The 23240-nt window shown below is 42.2% G+C and overlaps 1 long non-coding RNA gene across 1 annotated transcript in view; it reads right to left on the bottom strand.

Moving 5' to 3' along the window:
* Positions 1-22903, bottom strand: part of LOC131821442 (uncharacterized) — a 65443-nt gene extending 42540 nt beyond the window's left edge. The window contains exon 1 of the long non-coding RNA XR_009349908.1: positions 22775-22903. This is a non-coding gene — a long non-coding RNA (uncharacterized LOC131821442). The remainder of the gene's footprint in view (positions 1-22774) is intronic.
* Positions 22904-23240: the final 337 nt, after the last annotated feature.

The raw sequence follows: 23240 nt of genomic DNA, 5'->3' as shown, positions 1-23240 counted from the left end.
CAACTCAGGCTCCTTCCACGTTGTGGCTCCGTCCTCCTCTTGGGCCTTGGAGTCCTTTCCATTCAAATGGAGGATGGATAAAGAAGATAAAGTTACGCCCACCACTTAAGCTTTCTGACCTAGGCATGACGTACATCACAACCGTTCCTGGTCCATCAGCGAGAACCAGTCCTGCGGCCTCACCTCCATGTAAGGAGGCCTGGGAGATTCAGTTCCTCGGAGGCAGAGGCTCTCAGTCAATGATATTACACTCTGCAAGAGGGAGTCTGCATTTTCTATGGCCAAAAAGTTGTTTTTGGTGTGGGAGACCTCCTGTGTAGAGAGATGGGGGCCAGCAGGACGGGACTGAATAAGATGTATGAGAGCCGAAAGCCAACATAAGTCTGTTACAAAATATATTTCCAGACAGTTGCAAGGAAGCCTCCTTTTAAATTTTAATGAAGTTGGCTGTACCTCCTTCACCAGAGTTTGTGACTCTTAAGGTCAGATATTGCCCTGAGAGGTCCACCTGCCGCCCAGGCTAGAGTTTCCGTCTGGCATCCCCGATGCCAAGGCAGCATTCCACCCGCATTCCCAAAGCTCCTCCAGGGGAGTGTGTTAACCAGGATGTTTCAAGCTAGACGTAACAGAAACCCCACCTCAAAGTGGCACCCAGAGGTAGCAGCGTCATCGGTCACAGGACGGCCAGCGGCTGAACGGACAGTTTCCTTCCATCTCTTGGCTCTGCAATCCTCGGTGACAATTTCCCGCGCAGGCTGGTTCCCCTCATGGCTATAAGATGATGGCCAGTGAGCGTCAAGACTAAGGAGTCCTGATGCATGTTGAGCAGGAGAAAGGGCAAATCTCTTCCCCCAGCCATACAACACAAAAGCTTCCTGTAAGTCTGACTGGGCCAGCTCAGGGTAAATATCAAGCTCTCGACCACCAAGAACTACTCGAGAATACCATGTGCTAAACAGCTTGGACTAATCCAGATGCATCCCTCCCCATGATCACGTGAAGATGATACTTCAACAGCTTCGGGGTTCTGTAGTCAAAAGCAGGGGAAGGGAGAAAGGAGAATGGCTATGAGTGGTCCGTCCGGACCATCCACTGAAGATGGAGGAAAGGCTTGCCCTCGGAAGAAAGGCCATTCCAGTCTGGGGCAGTGCTGATTATGAGCAAGTTCTCTATATCGAGCCCAAACCTTGCTCCTAGCTTTGCTCTCTGAAACCCCACAGCAGAAGTGTAAACCTTTCCTGGGACATACTTTCAAAACTTTAAAGGCAGATATTGTATATCATATATTCCACACCAAAGTTTTCTTTAGGCGGAACCCCCTTGCTTTTATCCTTCTCAGTATAGCAGTTCCCACCTCCGCATCGCTCTTGCTTTCATCTATATACATGTCCCGGTTTGCCAAAGTCTCCCTTACGGGGTACCGTCCAGGAAAGAGAAGCAGAGCTACCCCCTTCTTTGTTCTTCCTACCATCCCTCTATTAATACAGCCATGGCTATATATTTAATTAAGTAACGAAAGCTATTCTAACGGGAAACCCAACTAGAATATTGCCTTAGCACAATAACAGTTTATTTGTCACTCACACATAGTCCCGATTGACAGGTGGCTCTCCTCCAGACAGTGGTGAGCCATGCCTCTTCCATCTCATGGTTCTGCTCTATTCAACACACAGCTTCCAGAGTCACCTCCCCCCCTTTTTTTTTTATCTGACAGAGAGAGATCACAAGTAAGTAGAGAGGCAGGCAGAGAGAGAGGGGGAAGCAGTCTCCCTGCTGAGCAGAGAGCCTGATGCGGGGCTCGATCCCAGGACCCTGGGTTCATGACCTGAGCCTAAGGCAGAGGCTTTAACCCACTGAGCCACCCAGATGCCCCCAAAGTCACCCTTTTTGCCTGTGTCAAGCTAGAAGGAGAAAGAACGTGAAAGATCATGTGGGGCAGTATTCACAAGCCAAAGCCGAAAACAGAGCACCTTGCATTCATTTGGCCAGGACTCAGTCACATGACAATATCCAAGTGCAAGGGAAGCTAGAAAGAGTAGCCCAACTGTTTCTGCCACAGGTACATAGCCTGCATCCCATGGATGGTTCTTGTTGAGCTTGCTGTCATCCAGATGCCACCAGATTCTATCTAAATGAGATATTACTAAGAGAGACTCCTGGTCATCCTACAGTCACAGAATTCATCTTTTGAACCTAGTGGTAGATCTCCTCATGGCTCGCCCTCACAGCCCATGGAGGCCTCTCATTCTGCTCGCTGCTTCTACTACTTTCCTTCCTTTTAGGAAGGTGTCTTTGGGCATGATACAACTAAAACCGACCTGGAGACAAGCAAGTCTTCACTGAGGTTGTTGTTGTCATTGTTGTTGTTTCTGGATTGCCAAGTAGCTTTCCAGATCCTCTGTTGGTTCATTCCTCTGTGTTTTAAGTGCCATGTGAAAAAGAGGAAATGGCTGGCTCTGCTCTGCCATGCTGGGAATTTTGAAAATGACCTTGAAGTCTATGTTGCTTTCATTGCCTTTTGAGGCTTTGTGGGGCCAGAGCATTTGCTTGTGTATCTATTTCCAACCCATAATGCAAGACATGTAATTAGTAGTGCTTCCGCCTCTCCCTGCGAGCTCAAGCAGGCAGAGCCCATCCAAATGTCCTCCATAGACTCCCCTTCCACAGCAGACCAAGGCAGATGTTTCTTACTCCAAAACACCATTTTTAAACAATTCTCTAGTCAAAAAATCATCACTGGGAGGTCACTAAATGGTATGTTCTCTGGAGCAGCTCCTGTTAATTCATAGGGTTATTAAATACTGGACATGGTGTTGAATGTGGCTAGAATTCTGTTACAATAAAACTTCAAAGGAGTAAATACCACATAGGCTGAAAAAATATCTTAAAAGACCCTTTCCAAAAAGCCAGTATGTGGCTCATCTTCATGGTGACACCGGGTTTTTTTTTTTTTTTTTTTTAACCTAGAAGAAAGCCATAGCCTCATTCACTCATTCATGCATCCAAGGATTTACTCAGCATCTACTGTGTGCCAGGCACTGGAGTATTGATAGAAATAGAGATGAATCCTTGGCTAGAAAGCTTCTAGGCCAGTTAGGGAAGATAGACATAAACCACCAATATGATACAATAGATTTATAGAAAATTCAGTGGAAAGATATTAGACCTGGATGAGGTCACACAGATCATCAAATGCAGTCTTTCTTAATCTTTTAGAATCAATACTCTTCAATACTATCTCCTTTTATATAAAAACAAAAATCTCTAGGCCTGCTCTCAGGAAACTACAATATGATCCCTAACTCCGGGAGATCTTTTAGGTACAAGGAGTTGTCTTCTGTGGATCTTGGCCAACTCACAAGATTTCCTCCTACTTTGCTTTTCTGCGTATTATTTTTAAAATTTTCAATGTTTTCTAAATATTAAAATGCTATTAAAAAAAAAAAAAAAACCCCTCTGTCCGCTCCTCCCCTGATCCACCACTCCAGCTAGCTCATCTAATCCAGGCCCCACCTCCCCTTGCTTTTTGAAGATGAAGACATTGAGGTCCAGAGAGCCAAAGACCAAAACTCAGGGAACCTGGGGCCTCCAGTGTTGCTTGGGGTTAATGATGATATGGGATGATGAAAGAAAGAGCAGGACTGGTTTAAAGAACAGTGTAGTCTTTGGTTCTCGAAATGTGATTTGCGGACCAGCAGCATCAAACATCATCCATGAGCTTGTTAAAAATGTTTAAGTGGGCAGAAGAAGAATAAATGAAACAAGATGGGATTGGGAGGGAGACAAACCATAAGTGACTCTTAATCTCACGAAACAAACTGAAGGTTGCCGGGGGGAGGGGGTTTGGGAGAAGGGGATGGGATTATGGACATTGGGGAGGGTATGTGATTTGGTGAGTGCTGTGAAGTGTGTAAACCTGGTGATTCACAGACCTGTACCCCTGGGGATAAAAATATATGTTTATAAAAAATAAAAAATTTAAAAAAAATGCAGAATCTCAGACACCACCCAAGACTTACAGGATCAGAATCTGCCTTTGAAGAAGCCCTCCAGGGGATGCCTGGGCACACTGACGCCTGAGGGGCAATGCTGTAGCTGTCACTGTTGGGGCCCCCACGCCGTTCCCCACCCACTCACCTGAGTTCATCAGCAGGTATGGTAGTTGCCAACATGCCAATCGCTTCTCCCCTCACATGCCTGCATTTCAACTCCTTGTAAGTATGGGGGAGTTAACGCCCCAGGGTAATTCCTCGACCAGTGAGGGACTGAAGCCTGTGGATAAATGCCCTATTCTCCCCATCTTTTAACCAGGGAGTTGACTCATCCTTAGCTGGGATGATTTGTCCAGTGATGCAAACATCTCATCAAAAAGAACACCAAGTAATCCTGAAAGATTTTGTCCCAAAGCTGACTAGAGGATCACACACTCTTATCAAGATATACTTTGTTTGGGTGATTGTTTGGTTTTTCCCTGGCTCCTTGCCATTCCTCCACCTCCTAGTCGTCTCCCATGACTTAGGATTACCCCAGGCATGGGAAAATAGCACCCAGTAATTTCTGGCAAACAGACTCCTCCTTCTCTCATACAGGTTCCCCACGTTGCTTTGGGAATTCATTCAACAGTCTCTGCCTTTCAAAGCCTTGAATCAGACACCAATCTGACTGAGGCTGGAATTTCAGGGCACTGCTTTCTTTATTTGGATTGGGTTTTAATCATAGGTTTGCCCTTCTCATGTCACACTGACCGTAGTCCCTCGGGGTCTCTAACTTACTTCTTTCGCTTAGCAGGAGGCACGCCTTCCACGGATGATGAATGTTGATATTCTGCCACCTAGTGGAGGAACTGGATCTGCAGGGATGGAGCCCACAGGCTGAAAAGTAGGGATTCATAATTTAACACCCACCGTGTCCTTATTGAACTTTATTATGTACAGACTGCTTCATAAATAAGAGCTCACTGATATTTTTAGATGTTTTTAATTAAGTAGGCCCCATGCCCAACATGAGGCTCGAACTCACAACCCCGAGATCAAGACTTGCATGCTCCCCCAAATGAGTCAGCCAAGCTTCTCACATTCGTTTTTATATTTACAACTTTTTTTGTTTTGGTAGTCTCAAGTTTTCATTTAAATTCCAGTTAGTTAACATATAGTGTAATATTGGTTTCAAAAGAAGAATTTAGTGATTGATCACTTACATATAACACCCGGGGCCATAGGCACTCTTGTAATCTTCATAACAGCCCTATGATAAAGATGGGGTCCTAATTTCCCAGGCTTAAGAAAATTAAGCAATGTGGCAATAGTGACACGGGGAAAGGATAAACCCAATAAACAAGCTTGTTAATGAATGGTTTATAGCTCTGGGCAGCTGAGGCTCAGCTCTGCTGGGGATCCTTTGATATACTATGTGGAACGTGCCTCAGAATCCTCCCACTAGAAGATGGAGATGTTGCAGTTTATATGGATTCCTGTTCTTCATTGGTGATGGCTTCCCCCGTGGATGTCAGCTCATGGGGGATTCTGGGTTGCACCTGCTTGTGGCGGAGAATGCTCACTGGAAAGAAATGGAGACTCGGGCTCTTGAGGTGGGAAGCTGCTAGCGCGCTGGAAACTGAGAGAGTGGTAGAATAAGATTCTAGTCCAGGCATGTCTAGCTCTGTAATCCATCTCCTAACCTGTCCATCATATTGTCTCGATAGCTCAGCCACGTATGAATCATATCACTTGTCAATTTCTTGACTGGAAAATTCTTCCATGTAGTCAGAGCTCTAGGCATTGGTCAGTGAGACCTGGAGTTCCCTTATCAGTTCTGGTTTGGGCTGTGATATGAAGCCAGCATCCATGTTTTCTACAGATCCCCTGATTCACTATGGATGGTGATAAGCCTCGATCTCCTTCATTTCACCATGCTCACATACATGTATGTTGCATCAGCTTCTCGAGTTTGAGCCTGAAAAGGGCTGGGAATCGGAAATCCTAAAGCAACCAGCTGCCACCTAGGGCAGGCTGTGGACATGGGGTGCAGCAGCCCCATAGTCCTTGGCTTTCCCCAGCCTCTCCGGTCTTTGCATTCATGTCGTATTCGAAATTACTAAGATACAAATTGTTGCTAGGGAAAGAGCATGGGCTTTCACCAGACAGACGCACATTTTGATCTGAGCCGTACATTCACCAGCTGAACAAACTTGAGAAGATCACTCGACCCGCCAGAATCTGTTACCTCATCTATCAACCGGGGCACAGAATACCGACAGCCCTGAGGGTGACTGTACTGATTGGACAGGACTATGTGTATAAAGTAGACCGTGATAGCAGGCTTCGGGTGCAGCTAGTTTATTTGGGAGGTGCAGACAAGTCTGGGAGGGCGGTAGGAGAAGCAGAGCAGGGGAGGAAGGGCAGCCGGGAAAGGGGGCATTGTTAAGCTAGCTGCCTCCGCGGGCAACCGGAACCTCATCCTGCAGAAGGCTCGGAAACAGTGTAAAGCCCTCGGCTCAGAATTTTCCTGAAGGTTGAGGGGACTGGGGTATTTTTTTTCTTAATTCATTTTCTTTTTCTAAATGATTTTAGTTATTTATTTGAGAAAGCAAGAGAGAGAGAGAGAGCATGCTGGGGCACGAGAAAAAGCTGAGCAGGGGAGTGGAAGGAGTCCGACAGAGAGGGGGAAGCAGGCTCCCTGCTGAGCAAGGAGCTGGATGCGGGGCTCCATCCCAGGACCCTGGGACCATGACGAGAGCCAAAGGCAGATGCTTAACTGACTGAGCCACCCAGGAGCTCCAGAACAGTGGTATTTATATAGCAATTCTTGAGAGTCATTAGTTGAGAGCTACCCCCAGGAGGGTGTTAATTCCCCCATCCTTCCACAGTCATGGGGACAGGAGGCAGCCTTTAGACATGAACGTGCACATTGGCAGCTGGAAGTAGGCCAGGGCATCCTGGAAGGACCGCGGACCATAAGCGCGGCATCACAGCATCGGCTCTAAGTAGGCAGCCCGTGCTAGGCAGAGCTGCTGCTCCATTTGGGGTCCAGCACTCTCGCCCTTTCTCGGTCCCCGCTGCCCTTCCAAGTCTCCCTTCTGCCATTTTGCTGAACACAACATGTGCGACACTTGCCATTCTCTTCCTCTGTAATCGTGTCCTTACTTCATCCTTAGGCCCCGTGCTAAGGCGCTTTGCTGCCGAACCTTCACGCTTCCGCCCAGACTAGATCACTACCCTCTTCTACAACTCTCTTTTGCTCAAGGCCCTCATTTGAGCCATTATCCTTTGGTTCCCCTCTCTGGCGACCATCAGCTCCTTTCCCGCCTCTCCCGTAGGCAGCCTTTGTGACATCTCAGAAGTCCCTTCTCCCACGACTTACACTAGCAAAAGCATTTCTTTCTCTCCTGCTCCATAAAAGGAGCAAGGTTACCCTTTCAAAAGGAGCATTAAGGAGAAGAGCTGTGCCACCGGCATGGAGTCGCCCCGTCAATGGCCGCTTGATCCTCCTCTTCTCCTGTTTTACCAAGAACTCACAGATTCTTTTTTTCCTCATTTGAGAAGAAGCCATGTCTTTCAGAGGAGGCCAAGAACAAAGCCGAACTATTTTTTTGGTCTAAGTCAATCAGGGCACTAGTCTTTCTTTTGCACCTGACCGATTCAGACGTTGTCAGGTTAGGTGCTGGCCAATGAGATCTAGGGAATGCCCGGTGCAGGTCTCTGGAAAGGTTTGCCGTACTCATATAAAGGAATCGTTTTTGCTTCTGCTTCAGGATATTGTCACCTGCGTGTAACACCCAGAAGTGCCACCATCCTCTTGGAACCATGAAGGAAATACAAGAGAATATCATAGAAGTGAAACTAGAGGCACATGTCACTGACTCACTGACTCCATCAACCCAACAGCAAACCTATCTGATTGTTTAAGCCTATTTTAGCTGAGTCATATGTCATTCGCAACCAAAAGCATCCTGAAAGGATATGAAATAGCCTTTAGACTTTAGAACTTGGTTTTTAGAAAATAATTACAAGAGAATGATTTTAATGCACAGGTGAACTGTTCACAAATGTTCTTAATGGCCCATATATTTTCAGTGGGCTTGGCCACATTCTCTAACACAGTGCCGTTATGTATGTCAGGTCTATAAGAATCAGCCTGAACAGACAGAGGAGCACATCTAAATGGGCCCATCTGGCCTTTAATTAACGCCACTCTTGAAAAGTCGGGTGGAAACTGAATTTTGCCTATATTGAAGAGCAAGCTGAGTTGAATAATGTTTTGGGAAGCATTCTGGATAAACCTGAGGTAGTGGAGCTTATGAATCGCTTTAAACAATAAGATTTCCTTTAAATAAGCAAGTCCATGGCAAATCCTTTTGGGTTCAGAGGAATTCCTTCACAAAAGTATATATTCTCCTTGTGATGAAAGGTTCCTTAACTTGGGGTTTGCCTTCAGGGTATTTGTGAATCCCATAAAATCACAAGCAACATTCTGTGTCTGTGTAAATGTGAATTTCTCTGGGGAGAAGGTTTCAAGCTTTCCTTGGCTTCTGAAAGAAGGTTATAACTACCCACCTACCTCCAAAAAAAAAAGGAGTTAAGAACCCCTGCTAATGTAGGTGTTTTTCAAAGCCTGGATTTTCTTAAGGAAGCATATGCTTATATTTGAAGGCAATCAAAGGTAATATTTTGAGGAACCAGTGTTCATATCCAATTTGTGAATTCTCAGATGTTGCACCAGATGTCCTTATTTTCATGAGGGCCCTTCGGGAACAATATGTGAGGGGGACTTGTTGCCATGTGCTACATTCTCAGGAGATGTAGCGATTGCTATAGCAATGGCCTCCAATTTTTTTCTTCATATGTCTCTGAATCCAGCCCTTGGACAGTCACCTCCCATCAAAGTTGGCCACGTGACTTGCTTTGGCCAGAGGGACCATGTGAATGTGACAGAAGCAGAATATTGAATATTCTTGAAGAATATTCAAATATTGAGGATTTCCTTCTTTCACTGTTCCTGGAGCCCCTGCCACCATCTCCGTATGAAGAAGTCCAGTGAATGATGAGAAACACATCATCCATTTCCCCACCTCCTCCCAGTCTACAGCCAGTCAAACCCCAGAAGCACAACCACGCGAGTGGGGGGCAGCAGGCATAAGTGCGTCATGTTGAGAGAGCAATGGAACCACCTACCTGAGCCCGGCCCGAACTACCAACCCTGTAAGCTGAGGAAATAGCTTGTTGTTTAAGCCATTCAATATGAGGATGGTTCTTTGGGCAGCAGAAGCTAGCTGATACAGGAGGGAATTGAACAGCTGCTCCCCACAAGCAGCGGCATCGGTTGTGGGTATGCGCGTGGGAGATGGCAGAGAAGGCAGCCGGAGTGGCTATAAGGGCTCCAGACCACAGGCAGGCTCGGCGGCAGCCCCTAAGGCAGTGGTTGGCAGGCCGGTCTGAACAGGATGGGCACCAGTAAGCAGAGAGGAGAGAGGATCCCCAGACCTGGTCTTCGCTGACCTTGGCCTCACTGGAATTATCTGGGCCCCAGAAAGAAGAGACCTACTGCGCTCCTTCCTTCAGACACTCTTCCACCAAAGAAGGGCCTGGTAGGTGGAAGTTAGAAAAGGGGTTTTAAGGGTTCCTCAGGCCCTTGTTTTTTCCCATTCTTGGCGAAATGATATGACAAAATCATCTGGCAAAATGAGAGCGATAGGAAATGAATCAGGAGATAAGAACATCAGGAATCAAGAAGACCAAGAAGAATCAAAGGAATCAAAGACCAAGAAGGCAAACAAATCATTATTATGCTCAGGGGCTCGCACGTCCAAGAAGCTGTTCAACCTTCCGAACTATCCCAAGACACTGAGGCTCATGTAGTTCACGTGAGGTGCTCTAGGATTACACTGACCCAAGGTGGGAGGCCCAGGACTTGAGCCAGTACTTGCCTCAGCGAGAAAAGAAGGCTTGATGTGGAAAACGGTAACAGACAACACTTCGGGGTGCTTACTGTATGTCACGTATTATTCTAAGGACTTCACTTGGTTAACGGGTTTGACATTCAGGACAGCTAGGCGCCACGATGATCATCATTCCCATTTCACAGATGAGGAAACAAAGACTCCAAGAGGCTAAGTAACTCGGCCAAGATTACTTAGCCAGCAAGTAGTGACGCACAGATGGGAAGCCATATGGTCTGGCTCTGGACTCGGCACTGACAGCGACTACACCAGAGTGCCTATCAGAACGCTACCTGATTCCAAACCCACTGCTGTCCCTGCCATTCTTGGGGCTCCCAAGTGGGCCAGGGAGGGGTTTGTGGTACCCAGACAGGGCCCAGATGAGAACGGATCACAATGTGGAGATCTGTGAAGGCAGAAAAATTCAAGTGAAACCGTCCACGCCTTAGATCGAAGCGACAAGGCTAGGGACAAGGCCTGGCTGCCTTCTGCTCTTTCCAGAGCCCAGCACAGCCCTGGGGTACAAACATGGGTACAAACATGGGAGCATGGGATCTGAAGTGCACTGAACTGCCTGAGAAAGTGCCAGGAATGGCTTTCTCTCATTTTGATGTCTGGGCCTTTGGAAGCTGGAAAGAAACTTTGCTGAAAACTGTTTGAAGAAAGAAAAAGGGCTTGCATAGGGGAAGGTGAGGGCAGAGAGACAATACTCGAAAGACAGGCAGAGCGGAAGGGAGCCATAACAAAGGAGGTGCTCGTGGAGGGGGGGCGGGTTGTTTCTCCGTTACTGACTGCGTAGCTCGTAAATTTATTTTAAGTCCACTGGGATCCACAGGTGGATCCCAGGTGTACCCAACATGAGTCTGTTTCTGAACATGATTCTCTAGAAATCTCTTGCGATTTAGATCTTAGCCAATAATCCCAGAAGAAGAAAGGGTGGAAGATTTTAGAAAGTAAAATTTCATTCAGCAATCTGTTTAGTTTTTGAAGTTCTTCCCAATCTCCACTAGCCTTCCTCTTTTCTGCAGTTAACATATTTAAGGCACCACAAGGCCAGATGCATCAACCATAAGTTCAGCATGGAGACTCGTTTTGAAAAAGAAGAAAAAGAAGAGAGGAAAGAAAAGGCTTTGGTGATGGTGGCAACGTTCATTTTTGTGGTATGAATCCAATTGGAATAAGGAGTCCGTGACTTTGGCAGCGTAGGAAATCATTTTGTCTTTTTTTTTTTCTTTCTGGAAATCTCTGGATCTCTGGACTTTAGGGGGTTTCAGCATCAAATCATCCAGTCCCACTCCACACATAATAGAAGAAAAGGAATGTGAAGTCCTTCATTTTTTTTTCCTCCGTGGTTTGAACTGTTTCTAGGGAGAGTGTTAACACTCTCGAGAACCCTAAGGTGTGTATTTAAATTTCTGAGATGGAAGTTAAAGGGAAGGAAAGAACACAAGGTTTCCAAAGAGAGAATTCCAGAAGAAGTAACCATGGAAACAGTTCCAAGGTCTTCAGAGTAGTGTCACATTGAGCCGAGAGACAGCAAGCCCCATTAGTGGGAAACCAAACCCTAAAGCAGAGAAGCTGAGCAAAGGAATGAAATGAATTGAAAATGAGTGAAGCCATTTTTAATAACCAAGTAAATCAGACTCAGTAAGCAGTGAAAATCAAGGTAGCAGAAATCATCTGCCTCTGTAAATGAAAGACGAAAACAGAGGGATGCTTCTAGGAGCCCTTCTTCCTGGGGGCTGTATTCCAATCATATGCATAACCCTGGGCTTTGCAAGCATACCAGGGCCAGATTTCAAGACTTTATACATTCTCATGCATTTATTCATCAGCTCACTCTTTCATTCAACAGCTGTTATAAGGTATCTGGTGCCACATTTACTCACCCATTCACTCACTATTTATTGAGTACCTACTATGTGCCAGATACTCTACGAGGTACTAAGGATATTACAGTAAACAAGACAGCTATATTACCTGTCTTTACAGAGCTTACCATCTAGCTTACACTGTGCTCAGCAACATGAAGCAAAAAACTGAGTTTGCTAACCTCAAGGAACCCACAATTTCCTTAGGAGAAAAAAATACAAGCATAGTAAGAATTAAACATTTATACAAGAGCTAGATCAGAATTCCAAGTGAGAATACGAGCAATGTCACAGGCAAATAGATTTCCATTTTCCCATTGCATCACCGCCCAAGATCATTCCCAACTTTGTCTCCAGCTACTTAATACATCGTGGACTTCCTTTGTGAGGCGAATCCTTAAAGAGGTGACTATCTTTTTTTTTTTTTAATGTTTCAAGTTTTTATTTAAATTTCACTTAGTTAACATACAGTGTAATAATGGTTCAGGAGTGGAATTTAGTGATTCATCACTTGCATATAATACCCAGTGCTCACTTGCATATAATACCCAGTGCTCACTTGCATATAATACCCAGTGCTCACTTGCATATAATACCCAGTGCTCATTATAGCAAGTACCCTCCTTAGTACCCAGACCACCAATTCAGCCCAGTCCCCTGCCCAACTCCCCTCCAGCAACCCTCAGTCTGTTCTCTATTGTTAAGGGTCTCTTATGGTTTGCCTCCTTCTCTCTTTTTTTTCCCCTTCCTCTATGTTCATCTGTTTTGTTTCTTAAATTTCACATATGAGTGAAATCGTATGGTATTTGCCTTTTTCTGATGGAATTATTTTGCTTAACACAATGCACTCTAGTTCCATTCATGTCATTGCAAATGGCAAGACTTCATTCTTTTTGATGGCTGAATAATATTCCATTGTATACCACATCTTCTTTACCCATTCATCAGTCGAGGGACACTTAGGCTTTCTCTGAAGTTTGGCTATTGTTAATAATGCTTCTTTGGAGAAATGTATGTTCATGTCTTCTGCCCATTTCTTAATGGGATTATTTGTTTTTTGGGTGTTGAGTTTGATAATTATAGATTTTGGATACTAACCCTTTATCAGATCTGTCATTTGCAAACATCTTCCCCCATTCCATAGGTTGCCTTTTAGTTTTACTGATTTTTTCCCTTGCTGTGCAGAAACTTTATATTTTGATGAAGTCCCAACAGTTCATTTTTGCTATTGTTTCCCTTGCCTCTGGAAACGAGTCTTATAAGAAGTTTCTAAGACTGATGTCAAAGAGGTTGCTGCCTGTGGTGTCCTCCAGGATTTTGATGCTTTCCTGTCTCACATTTAGGTCTTTCATCCATTTTGAGTTTATTTTTGTGTATGGTGTAAGAAAGTGGTCCAGTTTCATTCTTCTATGCATTGTTCTCCAGTTTTCCCAACACCATTTGTTGAAGAGACTGTCTTTTTTTTTTTTCCCCCATTGGATAGTCTTTCCTGCTTTGTTGAAGATTAGTTGATCATATAGCTGTGGGTCCATTTTTGGATTCTCTGTTCTATTCCATTGATCTATGTGTCTGTTTTTGTGCCAGTACCATGCCATCTTGATGATTACAGCTTTGTAATAAAGCTTGAAGTCCAGAATTGTGATCCCTCCAGCTTTGCTTTTCTTTTTCAAGATTGCTTTGGCTATTTGGGGTCCTTGGTGGTTCCATACAAATTTTGCTTGTTCTAGCTCTGTAAAAAATGCTGGTTGTATTTTGATAGGGATTGCATTAAATGTGTAGATCACCTTGGGTAGTATAGACATTTTAATACTATTTGTTATTCCAATTCATGAGCATGAAATGTTTTTCCATTTTGTTGTGTCATGTTCAATTTATTCCAGATGTGTTCTATAGTTTTCAAAGTGCAGATCTTTCACCTCTTTGGTTAGGTTCATTCCTAGGTATCTTATGGTTTGGGGTAGAATTGTAATTGGGATCAATTCCTTGATTTCTTTCTGCTACTTCATTATTGGTGTGCCGAAATGTGACAGATTTCTGTATGTTGATTTTGTATCCTGCAACTTTACTGAATTTGTATATCAGTCCTAGCAAATTTTTTGTGAAGTCTTTTGGGTTTTCTACATAGATTATCATATCATGTACGAACAGTAAAAGTTTGACTTCTTTGCAGATTTGAATGAGTTATATTTCTTTTTGTTGTCTGACTGCTGAGGCCAGGACTTCTAGTACTATGTTGAATAACAATGGTGAGAGTGGACATCCCTGTCTTGTTCCTGACCGTGGAGGAAAAGCTCTCAGTTGATCTCCATGGAGGATGATATTAGCTGTGGGTCTTTCATTTATGGCCTTTATGATGTTAAGGTATGTCCCCTCTATCCCTTTTTATCAAGAATGGATGCTATACTTTGTGAAATGCTTTTTCTGCATCTTTTGAAAGGATCATATGGTTCTTATCCTTTCTTTTGTTAATGTGGTATATCACATTGATTGATTTGCAGATATTGAACCAACCTAGTAGCCTAGGAATAAATATCACTGATTGTGGTGAATAATTCTTTTAACATACTGTTGGATTTGATATGCTCATATCTTGTTGAGAATTTTTGCATCCATTTTCATAAGGGATAGTGGCCTGTAATTCTTTTCCGTGGGGTGTTTGTCCAGTTTTGGGGTCAAAGTAGTGCTGGCCTTGTAGAATGAGTTTGGAAGGTTTCCTTCCATTTCTGTTTTTTGGAATAGTTTGAGAATAATAGGTATTAACTCTTCTTTAAATGTTTGGTAGACTTCCCCTAGGACACCATCTGGCCCTGGACTTTTGTTTGTTGAGAGATTGTTGATTACTGATTCAATTTCTTCACTGGTTATTGGTCTCTTCAAATTTTCTATTTCTTCCTGTTTTAGTTTTGGCATTTTATGTTTCTAGGAATTAATCCATTTCTTCCAGATTGCCCAATTTGTTGCCACATAATTTTTCATAATATTCTTTTATAGTTACTTGTATTTGTGTGGTGTTGGCTGTGATCTCTCCTTTCTCATTTGTGATTTTACTTATTTGGTTTCTTTCTCTTTTGGTAAGTCTGGCTAGGGGTTTGTCAATTTTATTAATTCTTTCAAAGAACCAGCTCCTAATTTCATTGATCTGTTCTGCTGGGGGGGGGGGGGTTGTTTGTTTCTATATCATTTATTTCTACTCTAATATTTATTATATCCCTTCTTCTGGCTTTAGGTTTTATCTGCTGTTCCTTTTCTAGCTCCTTTAGGTGTAAGGTTAGGTTGTGTACTTGAGATTTTTCTTGCTTCTTGAGGTAGGCCTATATTGCTATATACCTCCAAAGAGGTGAATATCTTGAAGTAAATACCCTCAATGCCTGTCTACATTTCATTCATCCCTTAATCTGTATCTCCAAAGACAATCTGGTGTGTAGGTGATTTTATCAATTCACCTGATGGAGTGATATGGTGAGAAGAAATACATTTCGAGTATAGCTACTTTGAGGACACCGAAAACAGTTGGTCTGCTTTGAAATATGATCCTGACCCAGCTCTCAGCCTTTAGGGAACACCAAATGAGTCTTCACTCTCACCTTTGGGGTTGGGCCAGTACTAGACTACTCTGCAGTATTCAGAACAAAACCTTAGGTTCCTGCCTTCTAGAAGACCAGGAAAATGTATGAGTTTTATGAGAAGAGAAAAAATGGAATATGAGTACCAACCCTAACATTGATTGCACATTGGTGACCGTGTGAAAATGGGGCAAAGTCAGTGCAGGTGGAAAGTAGTCCTGCTCTCCTTCCTTTCACCTGGCACCTGACGTGGTCCCCTCCCCTTTTTGAATGACACAAGGTGACTCATTCCACTTGGGAAGACCACTACGCTTACTCCAAGAAAGGGACCACGGGGTTGTAGAAGAGAGACATTTTTTAATCTTTGGCTGTATAATTATCAAGATGAGCCAGTGGGAAAAGCTATGTGACATGTGAGGGAGACTACTTGGGGAGGGAATATTCCCAAGGGGTGTGTTTCTATTTTGTCTCTAGTTTACTTATCACTGGCAGAGAAACAGAACTTAGTGAACAAAACCAAACCAGGTTCCTGGCCTATCATGGATCCAAGGATGGCTAAATTTGAAGAAAATAGGGGTGGTGGTGGTGGAGGCGTGAGTTCCAAGAGTCTCTGGCAAGGCAGACTGATGGACTGTTCTCAGGCAAAACTATGACGGTCTTGGTGAAGAAAGCATACAGACTCTGGTTCACTTCAATTTCCTTAAATTTCTCAATGAATCAAAATCATTTCCACTTCACTGAGTTCTGATGGTAATTGGGTGATGAGCTATTCATTTGTCAGAATTTTCTAATTAGAACAGAAAGAAAAAGAATCTTCAACATTGCTTGTCTTGTTTGCCTTCCTCTAAGGCAGAGGTCATAAATGGATGTAGTTGGCTACCTTAATCATGGTTTTTTTGTTTTTGTTTTCATTTTAGTTGATAGAGGGAAGGCAGGAAATAAGAGCTCCAGTGCTGACCCAGGCTCACTTTATACCTGCTTAATTCTTACCATTCCAAAACTTGCCAGCTTAAAACAACAATCACTTATTAGCTTATGATTCTGTGGGTCAGCAGTTTGGCCTGGGATTAGCTGGAGAGTTCTTCTGGTGGTCTCATCTGGGCTTATGCATACTACTGCGCTCAGCTGTAATTGACTAGAGTCTGGTCAGTCTAGAGTGGCCTCACTCACATGTCTGGTGGTTGGTGATGGCTATTGGTTGGGACAGTGTGGGTAATTGGGCTACACATCTTTAGCCGGCCAGCTGAAGCTTATTCACAGGGTTCCCAGGAGCAGCAAGAGAGGACAAGCCCAGTGCAGAAGCACGTCTTAAGTCTCTGTTTCCATCCTGCTTTCTAATACCTCACTAGTTAAAGCAAGTCACATGGTCAAAACCAGATTCAAGAGATGGAGAAATAGATTCCGTATCATGATGGGAATTATTGCAAAGTCACATTATAAAGGGTTGCTGCATGCAGAGAGGACAGGAGTTATTGTGGCCACTTTTGCAAATCATCTACCAGACCTTTGCTGCCATTTGAGATAGCAGCCCATGCAAGGACTCTTTTGCATCTGGCAGGCAGTGTTACAGGCTTGGTTGGACCCCATGTTTCATGTTTTTCCTGTGTTAAAATGAAATGGTTTTGAGGAAACAAAGGAAACGATGTGAAGTGTTTAAAGTTGCCAGAGAGTATTGTTTCAATTACATTTCCATATCTCTACAAGAACAAAATCACACACATATGTATATTTGATGTATGTGTATATACACACAATTTGTTCTTTTGTATGTTCTTTTGGTAACTATGCATGCAAGTACAGAGCTTGGGCATCTTTTTTTTTTTTTTTTTTTTTTTTTTTTTTGTCAAAGCAATGTTGATCATGTCTAGTCAAATAAATAATAATCCCAATCTCAACTTACTCATTTGATAGAAATAGAAAGTTTTCACGTCAATTTGTAAACTGATCCATATAATCTCCTATAAAATACAATCATTATAATTTCAAGCTAAATAATAAATATTTAGAAGTGATAAGATTTCTTCTTACTTTCTTACTTTGATGACATCTATTGATCCACTCCTGTCATTTTGTGTAAGAAGCACGTGCTGGAGATTACAAAAATGACAGTGATGTGGGTGTGAGAGGTATTGTATAATTTATCTAGGTGGGACTACTCCACATAGTATATATATTTCAAGTATATTTAACCTACAGGACATAAAGCACCGGTGGAACATGTATTTCAACTGTTTAATCGACTTTATCATGGAAGGCAAACAAAGGAATTATACAACCCCTGTATCAGCCAAGGTGTGGTCTGAAAATCAGAAACTAGGAATTCTAAGAAGAAAAAGATTTAATTCAGAATATTAGATGCTTAGGAAACCATGGGAGGGACTTGGGAATAAAAGTCAGGAAAAGCTGCCCCTAGCTTTTAAGATACGAGGAACTTGCAGGAATTGTAGAAAGCTGCCATCAATGGTCTCAGCTGCCTGCCTCACTGAACTGGGCAATTTACAAGAGAATGCCTGAAAGCTGCTGAAAAACCTCATACCTACTGTCTGGTGAAGCCCACACACCTTCCCGCTGCTGTCTTAAGGACCTCTTCTTTTCTGCTTTTTAAATCTTGCAAAGGAGCCTCTCATCAGAGGACTCTATCCTGGAAGACGACTGGCAAGAGATTCTAGGAGATGTAGCTTCGAGGCTTCTAACCCCTCAGTAGAAGCGAGATCATAAAAAGAAAGGGGGATGAATCCTTGTCAAAATTAAACCATCCAGCACAGACCCCCAACCACTTTTAACCTTATAGTATCTGTTTTTTTTTTAATTTTTTCAGTGTTCCAAGATCCATTGTTTATGCTAAGACTGTGGCCCCCATATTGTACAAATACGTTTTAACAAAATGCCACCGATCTATACATATACTAGTTTTGTGATCTTTTTCCCTAACCGGAATTTATTGATGTATCCATATAAACTATCAAACCCATAAACTGATTATTTTTGTGGCAATGATACATTTCTTTAATATATTTAAGCACCCTTGAGCTCTTATGCAAGCAGATTTCTTTTTTTTTTTTAATTTTTTATTTTTTATAAACATTTATTTTTATCCCCAGGGGTACAGGTCTGTGAATCACCAGGTTTACACACTTCACAGCACTCACCAAAGCACATACCCTCCCCAATGTCCATAATCCCACCCCCTTCTCCCTGCAAGCAGATTTCTAATATTTTCCTCTGTTATAAAAAATAGCTACTTTATACAAATAGCTATTGTTTCCCTTTTTGAGTTAATTTCTTAAGTGTTATTCCCCAAATGAATTAATGAGTCAAAATGCATAATCAGTTCCTTAAAAAATATTGTCTTGTTAAATTAATGTAGAATAATAAATTGTACTAGCAAACATTATGCAGTGTAATCTTAGTCCATATGGCATTAATCAATCTGTTACTAGCTTTTGTTTTCTTCCGGGTATATAAGGGATTAAAAAGTACAGCTTCACACCAAGACATCTGGCTTTAAAACAATTTAAGTCACAAAGAAATACATATTTTTTGCTTTCTCACCATCCTTCCCTGACTCTTACAATCCCACTCTTGGAATTTCTGGCTAATGCTTCCCCAGAAGTCCACCTGCCAAACTTGTGATTACTCTTTGCCTTCCATAATTTATCCAGTGTAACCCCACGTTGAACTTTCTATCACAGAATGGGGAGGGTCTCTGGACAGGATAGGCCACATCTCAGGGGTCCTTGAGAGGCCTTGGGAGTCAGCCCACACTCCAAAATGACCTTTTGCCTGAATGTGGGCCAGCCCTCCTTACTCCAGAACCTCTTGGGGGGAGTGATGAGGTCACCACCACATGTCAACTTCTCCATGGAGCTCTCTTTTCCTTCAGCTCTTGACATCTTCAACCACTCTGCTTGACTGCTCTCTCTTAGCTCTTCAGAAAATCAAGATTGCGGCCGTGATTGAAAGCTATACTCGAAGACCACCTCCTCTAAGAGACCTCCCTGATTTCCCTAATAAAAGAGATCTCACTGCCCAATGGCCAAGAAGCCATTTGCACTACTTTTTGTATCACTTTAATTCTTTTCTCATTTGTGAAGTGATCTGTGCTCATTGTAGAAAATTTGAGAAATATGGAAAAGATTAAAGAAAGCATCACTCATTCCCACAACACAGAGAGATAATCATTGTTAACATTTTCCCATGTTATCCTGTTAGCCTTTCTGATGCTTTTTTTTAAACATAATTGAGAGCATACCATGAATACAGTTTATTTTAACTTAACATTTTATCATGAGCATATTTTCATGTTGTTAATTTTTGATGTCTCATTTCAACATGAACATAAATTTCATTGTGCAGATGTAATATAATTAAATAATTCTCAGTTCAATATCTGGGTTGTTTCCAACTTTATATTATTATACATTATGCTATAATAAACACCCTTAAATGTAAATCTTTGTCTATATGTCTGACTATTTCCTTAAGATAGATTTCTAGAAGTGGGAGTACTGTAGTGAATTCAACAATGCTTTTGTTTCAGAATTAGAAGAAATTAAGAATCCTCTCCTGAGAATAATGCAATCAAACACATAACCACACTTTTGCATATACTTCCAGGAAATTTACCTGAAGCTCAAGTATGGATTTCCTAGGAGGCCAAGGATCCCTAGGTTGAATATATTTGAATTATTAGTTCACAGATATAAAAAAATTTAAGGATATTGATAAATATTCCTAATTTTTCTCTTCTGTCCCACTTTTATGGTATAGATACTACTTTATACCTTTTACCATTGTTATGTATGTCTTATCACCTCTACTAGACTATAAGCTCTTAGAGGACAGGGTCATGTCTGATTTGTCTCTGAATTTTCCACAGGACCAAAAAGAGTACCTAACCCACAACAGATGCTCAGTAAAGGGTCTTGAATCCACAGCTCAATTTCAAAGTCAGTGAGTCCCAGGAAAAGAAAGTTTCAAGTTTGGCCATCTAGAAAGTGATTTGGAGTATGCTTCATACTCATGATGAATGCCATCATGAGATCGTCAAGGGAGCCTTTATCAAGCGTGATAAGCAGAATGGGCACGCTATTTTGGATAGCTAGAGGGATAATGCTGCAGACAGATCTTCACGTTTCAAAGTTAAGTGCCGAATGCTCCATTCTCCGCAGTATGTAGGTGTTTATTGCCTGTCACTGAGATACCAAGGACTCTGCACCAGCAATTGGCCGCCAGTTGCTTGCCAGTGAAGTATTTTTAAGAACCAATGACCTATATTAACTCTGTAATTAAAATCATGTAACAACTGTATTACCAACCTTAGTTACCTTTTTGTACAATACGCACTTTCCAAGCAACATGGAAGGGAACAGTTATCTTGTGGCAAACAGGCTTAGTGGCCAGTCCAATAACCACCCCCCACTTCTATGAGAAGATACTCACTCTAATTTGGTTTGGGTTGGCAATGGGCCCAGGCTTAAAGGGTGACTATGATAAATGAGAAACCAATTGAGACAATTCCATTTCCCCTTTCCAGGTACAGACTTAACTCACATAATGATTGTATAGTTAATGACTTTTTATCATATAGGTCTTGAAAAGCTGTACCACTTTTTGAACGACTCCCTTTCCCCCCCAATATATTGACTTTTTCACCCCCAAAACATACTAAACAGATATGCTCTGAGGGGCAATATGACATCATTTCTGCTCAGGCTAAGTCACACTCACCAATTTTACTCAACACACATTGACTAGTCAGAGCAGATCATATGGAACAAATTTGAATTGAGCATCACGCTTGAATGAGCCCAAAATGTTCTGTTTTGCATATGGACACCAAGTGAGAGTGATGAAGAGGCTATCATCTATATCTCTGTAGTCTTCATGCATGTGCAATTTTACACATTTCAAAACACTCTCCTGTTTATCTTTTATTTTGTCCTAGAGGCAATATCTAGGCTATAACTTGATATTTAAATGCAGTTAGAGTACAAAATAACCATGAACCCTCTTTCTAAACTTGGAAAGCTGGTGAAACAAGTGGTGTAGACAAAAAACAAAAAAAAACCCCTCACCTTCCAAAACATGACTCCCTCGCCCTCTTGGCCACCATTCCTATTGAGTTTACTCCTTCTACATTATTTTGCGTACAAACTATATTTATGTGCTTTTATGTGCTTTTAAATCGTGCTTCATTTCCTATGTAAACTTGTTTTCATTCTTTACTTGATATATTTTCTTCTCTGTGAAAATTGTGTTGGTATCTGGGATTGAGACAGAACGTATTATAAATTTTCCCATTAAAATTAATGGAATTTTTAAAAATTAAGAGCTTTCCACTTTAGTGGCAGAGCTTTCAAGAAGGAATTAAAGCCATTCAGTGAGGGACTGGGGGACTCACTTCTCAATCCACCTTGTAGCTATGGATAGAAATGAGAGTCACTTCCAGCCAAAGAGAGTTCATGTCTCCTGGGAAAGGTTCTTCTCCCCATTATAAGGAGAACAGTTTTCTCCATTCCTCATCCTCCTACCCTGAATTTTGCAGGAGTTTACAGAATGGTTCGCATAGGGCTAATGACAGTCTTCATGTGAACTTGAGGGAGAAAATGACCAGAGAATCACAGTGTCAACCCAGCACCCTGACTTGGTAGAGTTAAAGAAATAGTCCCAGAACCATTCACCAAAGACATTTGTATGTAAAACGGACTCTACTTAAGGATCAAGTTTATATCACAACAAAGTCAAAAAACTCAAAATTGACTATCAGACATTTTTATCATTATAAAATATTTAGGCTACCCCTCTGTGTTCTTTAGCCATGTGACTTGCCTACTAAAACTCTTTGCTTATGCAGTTTGGGGATCATTGTCTCAAGGCCTTCCTGAGAGTCACCATGTGATGCAAAGTCTTGTGGTGCTCTACACCTCTACCTAGGTGGGCAGCCACTTCTGCACAGTGTTACTCTAGATTTTGTTATAAAGTGGGCCAAATACTCCACTGGCAGAGGTTTTGAACTATCCATCCTTGCCTCCTCCCTCATTCCACAGTCCCTCCGATGAAGGGAGCAGAGATTTAGTTCACTGCACTGCAGTGAATTATGGCACCACTTTAGAATGCAGACAATCAGTTTGGGTTTTAAATAATAATTTTTTTCTGTTTCAAAGTGTTAGGGTTGGGAAGGACACTGTGCTTGTGTATTTGAAAGAGCATAGGATTGGAACTTGGAAGACTGACATTTCAATCTAACTGAGCTATTTATAAGCATCTTGGGGTCCCAATGGTCTTAAGTGTGAAAACATGGGAAAGGGACACACTAGAGAATTCTGAGGGCCCATCCTGCTTTAGCAGTTTCTACATGAGGAATATGGGACCTCAAAAGCCACGTGACGTCATATTTAACTTACCACATGTGATCAGGTGTCTTTCAAATTTTACTTCTAAGGCTTGATTTTCAAGGTTAATTGTATACTTGATATTCGTTCAGATGCTCTATTTCCTTCTATTGCTTCCAAAGTTATACGGATCTTAGTACCAACACTGCAGGCAAAAGGAAGAAATGACAGGTTATGAATTAAACCAAGTGAACAGATATACTTACACATGAGGGGAAAGTATGTACAGAGCTATTCATTGTGGCTTTATTTGTAATAGCAAGAGAGTAGGAACAACATAAATGTCCATCACTAGAAGACTGGTTTACCAAATTATGCCATCTTCCTAAGATAGAATACTAGGCAACCATTAAAAAGAATGAGACAGATCTTCATGTACCAATATGAAACGAGCGATAGACATACAGACATGTATGTCTTTGTCTATGTATACTGCATATATATTTATAGGGTGGTATGTTATGGTACTCCATAATGT

The sequence above is a fragment of the Mustela lutreola genome, chromosome X (assembly GCF_030435805.1).
Source record: "Mustela lutreola isolate mMusLut2 chromosome X, mMusLut2.pri, whole genome shotgun sequence".
Taxonomy (NCBI): Eukaryota; Metazoa; Chordata; class Mammalia; order Carnivora; family Mustelidae; genus Mustela; species Mustela lutreola.
The sequence above is the reverse complement of the archived record's forward strand: the minus strand, read 5'-3'. Positions and strand labels throughout refer to the sequence as shown.